Source organism: Antrostomus carolinensis, unplaced genomic scaffold (assembly GCF_000700745.2).
Source record: "Antrostomus carolinensis isolate BGI_N321 unplaced genomic scaffold, ASM70074v2 scaffold11360, whole genome shotgun sequence".
Taxonomy (NCBI): domain Eukaryota; kingdom Metazoa; phylum Chordata; class Aves; order Caprimulgiformes; family Caprimulgidae; genus Antrostomus; species Antrostomus carolinensis.
The window spans coordinates 29,943-35,843 of record NW_010287738.1 but is presented as its reverse complement, the minus strand read 5'-3'; positions in this window follow the sequence as shown (position 1 = coordinate 35,843).

Below are 5,901 nucleotides of genomic sequence, written 5' to 3'. Positions count from 1 at the left end.
GAAATCTAAATTAATAGAAATCATAATTAAAATTCAGTCAGATAACTGACTACTTTTATGATTAAAGTTCAGTATTCAACATTTAAAATATGAATTTGTAAAATGATTTATTCTGTAACTAAACAGAATCATTAAACTTTCTTTTATAGGATAATTTTCACATTTCGCAGGCAGTCAATACACAAAAATAATCTAAAAAAGACCTGTTGTATCAAAGCACAACTTAGAAAAGTTGGAATAACATGTCTTCTATCCACAAAGTATAAACTAAATATGACTACAATATTAAACATGATAATAATAACACAAAACATTACCTAAACTGGGAATCCAGAGCCTAATGTACATTTTAGAAAATAAATTCATTTTAGAAGATTATGCAAGAAAGTTTTAAATGTTTTACTGATGATTCATGATATAAATATTCAAGTTCAGCTATTAGAACTCATAGAGCAAGGTGCTGTCTCTCTGATTTCTATTTTTGCCATAATAGAGTGACCAGTGTGTATCCAAACTAAAGTAGTATCTCTATCATCTGATAATCACCACTAAGCTTTGCCAGAGCATACCTCCCTACCAAATTTCTATTTCTGGATTTCCACTTCACTGTGAATCCACTTGATTTCCTTTATTAAAAGTCTTTACAAAGTTCCTTTGAAAAGACTAAAAAACTCCTAAAAATCTGAAAGAACTTTTGCAAACTTTAGTCTGACTTAAGAATGGTGTAGCGTAAGATGCTCCATATCTTAGAGAATGGAAGAACTACAGAAATCAAGTTTAACTGGCTGCAGAAGTGAGATGACTACCAATATGACTTTCTTGGCAAGTCTTGAGGGAGATATGATAAGGGGGGGGGAGAATTATATACATTAGTGGTATATATTTTCCAGGGGGAAGCAGGGGAAGCCTTTCCAAAGCATATTCTCAAATATTCATCAACAATTCAGTGTAAAAAAAGCATGCAAGGAATTTTGCAAAACAATTGTTTTAGTTTATAAATACAATAAATGTGGTTTACTCCATCTATCTGGGAAAAAAACATCAGAAGCTGTTCAAGTCTTAAAATCCTATTTTCATGCAAATGTTCCTTGTAATTAAACAAACAAAAAACCACAGAGAAAGAACAGAGAACAGTTTGGATAAATAGAAGATTAATTCTCCCTTTTTTTTTTTCCCCGGAAGAGCAGCAACTCTTTTAAAAAAGTAAGAGGAAAAAATGTACTTAATAAGATTGCAGTGACTTGTACAACTAAAAATAAGTGTTTCCTTGTGCAAATAAATACATGTACATTTCCCCATTGCTATTTGTTCTCTTTCCTTTATACTAGAACTCATCATACTAGATAAGAATTTTCCCAGTTTTCATGTTTAAAGTTTTCCATATGATTAACAGGATGGGGAATTTCATCCCATTCAGAGCAAACAGAGTTCTGTTAGTACCTCCAGGAGATCTGAAATTTCCCGAAATGTTTTAGCACCGTAATAAACAGTAAGAAGAGAAATACTGAAATCACTACGAGACCAAAGATGCACAAAGAATAAGCTAAACCATTCAACAGATGTTCCTTCTCATTGCCACTGAAACTTATTTTTTGTATACTAATCTCCTTCTCAGCTCAGACTTGGTATGTAATGAAATTTGCTGAATAGGTAAATTAAGCTTGACTATGAAAGCAAACATTTAAAACAGTCATACAGTGTTTCAGGAGAACAATACTACTTAACAGGCGGAAAGAAAGTACTACAGAGGACAAAGAGTAGAAATGTAAAGTAAGAAACATTTCAAAGCATTTACATTAATATGTGAACAAACACTTAACTAGAAAAGAGATCAGCAAAACTTTTTAAGTAATAAATCTTAATATTACTGCAATAGCTACAATTTAGGAGTGATTAACAAGCAGAAAGAATCAGAATGACAAGCAAGAACACTGTCTTACAGTAATTAATTCATCTAGTCACAAAGAGCATTCTATTTAGGCTAAAATTGTCATCGTGTGTTTGAATTGCACTGACCCCACTTTGCCTCTCCTTCATTTGTAAAGCTATTTTCATGAATTTAGAATGACACCATTATGCCCATACTTGCATCAAGCTCTTAGTTCCCAAGATTTGCATCAGAAGTGAGACTTGTTCTACTTTCCCTCAAATTCTAACAGCATCTTCTACAATCCTGCACTGCTGCTATTTCTCTTTTGCCTTTTCTTGCTGTGTACTACTGGCATAGTTTTGAATTCAATTTGTCATTGCCATATCAACAAAACTGCAAAATTTTTATGAAAGTCTCAGTAGCATAACAGGGAATGTGAATTTTATAAAGAACAACAGATTTTTTTGTTGTTGTTCTTGGTACAATGCTTAATCTTCTGCAGACACAAAATTCCCCTGATTATGCAACTATAAATCTTGAAGATATCTCCACTGTCATCAGTCTGTAATTATTCTGGGGTTATCAGAGGCACACCATACACTCTTCACAAAGTTATCAAGTTCCAGCCTAAATAAAGTAATAAAGCATCTCCCTATTCCAACTGAATGGCTTTATTAGAATCCTTATTATGAATAAGGACCATCAGATTTCCAGGTTTACTGATTACCAATTTCTATCCATCTGTTCTTGCTTCAAAGCAGTCCTTTCCCTTGAAAGCTCTGGGTCCCTGCATGGGTATTTGAGTTTACCACCACTAATCCTTTCTCCCTCTAACTCTGTAGCCCCAGACAAATGACTCCAAGCTTCCAGTCTCTTCTCACAAGATAGCACTGAAGTTGCCTAACCCATAACTTTTCTCAGCATTTGCTCCAGCTTGTAGCCATCCTCTTCCAACGGGGATGAATAGAAGGACATTCATTCACTGGTGTTCATTACTTTGTAACTCAGATGAAAATGTCTTTTCTGCCACCATGTTTGTTGATTAGTTTTGAGCTTATTCTTTGTTTCAGTCTCCAAATACTGCTGAATTTCTTTCTTTTCTCTGCAACTCCAGACCTCAAGAGTCATTCAGCACTCGCTGTAATGTATCATATTCCTCCCTCTCCTTCCTCTCAGCATTCCCTCATCAGTAAATTTTACCAATCTGTCTTACTCCGGGATTGATTTTAAAACTCATCTTGTTTAGTACTGTTCTTATTTTGGAGAATGCAAAAAGTAATTTCAATATTGACCTCTCTTCAGCCCAACACTTCTTTCAACACAGAAGCATTGCTTCTGCTTATTAATCTTATTCAGTTAATATTTCCTCTACTAATCTCCTCTAGACTTCCTATTAGCACTTTATCAGACACTTTCACACCAGGTCATCTTAATGAAGGAAAAGAAGATTTATTTTAACGGATCAAGCTAGTTAGGCACATCCTGGGTTTGGTAAGACAGCAAATTATACTGCATTTTTCCCTTAAAATCTTTTCTGAATCTAGGACCACTTCTGCATCAGGCCCTGCTGATGCCATTATCAGTTTCCCTCTGCTGACTTACTTACAGGCACTGAATTTGCTTCGCTCTGATCAAACAGCACCATCTTCAATTCAATGTCTTTTCATTAAAGATAGAATCCTTCAGGACTCAGGATTTCTCAAATCTCAAACTCGGAGATTATCTGATAACCACAATTTGACTGCACTGAAGTTCTGAGATTCTGTACAAATTCCCAATTTCATGCTCTGGTTCTCAGCACGTATCTTGCTTTTACCCTGCTAGTCCATGCCTTTTTCCTTATTATTTTAGTCTGGAGACCGTGTCTAAACTATTCTTAACCCATGCTCCAGCTGCATAACAAATCCACTTTTTTGCTAATTTTTTTTCTTTTTTATTTACACAGTTAAAGAATATTTAACTTTGGGGGGTTTTAATACCATTAGTTAACTCATTGTGAATTTTGACAAACCTGACTTTATCTCTACAAAGTCTTCCTTTCTGCAACACTTTCTTGGACAGTCTCTCTCTCCCTCTGCCTCCCTACTTTTTATTGCCTCTAGGCTAATTATTTGTATCTTCTCTAACAAGTCTTTCAAGTAGACCTAGAACAATTTTAAATCCCACTTGCATTTCAGCATATCCATTTTTTCCACTCAAATTACCCATCCATATAACTGCAACTTCCTACCTGCTGTATACGCCTGTTTTCAAAATAGTTATACCACAAGTTGACACAGGTGTCCAAAGGATAGATGAAATCAATTTGAAGACAAAGCACAAACACATCTGAGTACTGGCCTCTTGTCATGGTTCTCATTCTCTGCCTCTAGAAATCAGCTTTACTCTTCTCCAAAAGTTTGGAGCACAGAAATAAGCCTCTGCTTCAACCCTGAAATAACAAAATTATTTCTTTTTTTTCCTCTGAAGGGATAGGAGGGCTTAAAGAGAAATACCCTTCATGGTTGCAGCACTCTTGCACTACATTAAGACTAATATTACAGGGAAGAATACTATCGAATTTCCAGATATAACTGACACTTTCACAAGAATCACGGGGAAAAAAAATACCTTTCCTCCCAATATTGCCAACATCAGTTACCTCGTTACTCTAACAGCATGTTCTCAAGCTTCTGTTCGCTACCAGAATACAGAGGGTTATGTTCCTTCTGACATAACTCCAGGCTCTCCCTCTTCTCTTCCCATTCCCACTGGCACTCCCTCGAGGGTCAATACCACACACCTAAACACTGAAATGACTTTTTTAAAAATTACTCTTCTTGAAATGGAGGTTAATAATGCTTAAGACTAAATATAAAGAACCAATTTATTTCATTTCAGCTCCACGAATACCTGTACCAGCACAAGGGAGAACAGAAGCTGGATGGCACCAGTGGGGAACATGCCAAAAGGCACATCTGCCATGAGAGGAGGTGTATTTATTTATAACTTAAGAAACTTAACATGATAACCTCCTAAACTCAGGTACTGAAGCTGGAGACTCCAGGTGTTACTTAAAAACTCACAAGTGTAGTTCTTATTATGAAAAGCCAATTGATTCTCTACAGTGAAGCAGCAGCAGTTTTCCACTGAGTGGCAACAAAAGTGTCAGCATCAGGCAAGTAAAAAACACTCTATAAATTCACATTAAACCCCATAATGTAACTTTTAAAAAGTTACTTTAGGTTCCAGTTTGCACTTTAGGAAGTTTACCTTCATTGTAAACTACCTCTTTAATGCATATATTTGTGTTCTGTTGCCACTCTAGGTTTTTTTAAACAACTCTTATTAAAACATAAAAGCAAATACTGCATATAATGCAGGTCCAACACAAAAAGGAAGCTGTGAATGGCTGCCATCTGCTACCACAGGTGGCATGCACAGCTCTATTTATACTTGAGGCCTTCACTAGAAATGGTAGATGTCCCTCTATTCAGAGATTTTTCTTATGATTTTATAGCAGGTTATATTTTTGAATGAGAAGAGAAACAGGAAAGCATTTCCTCCAAAGCAGCATCTTCAGAAGATACGTATACTTTAAAAAAGATGCTGACTATGCTTCCTTCAGTATCTTAGCAATACGTACAACATTTCTTTCCACTCCCAACAAAGAATTGATCACTCACGAAACAGTAGGTTCCAATTTGCATAAGTTTAACCCTCTGCAAGAAGCAGCAGCATTGTTTACGATTAAAATGATTGGAGTAGGTTCCCGTGACATATTGTAGAGAGACGTCGACAGCACTGAATAGTCATTGCCATTGCACAGAGTTTTATCAAGTTTACTCTTCCATCACAACAATAAGTAATTACCATAAAAGACTATTACACTTTGCACTATATTGCCACTCTAATTTTTAAAATATGTACTTTGTTAAAGGAAACTTTAACAATACTTAAAACCAAAACTTAATAGAAAGACTTTTGCAAAAGCCATAAGAGACACGGTATTCACTGTTGATTCGGCAGCACTGGCAAGCAGTGCTGATCAT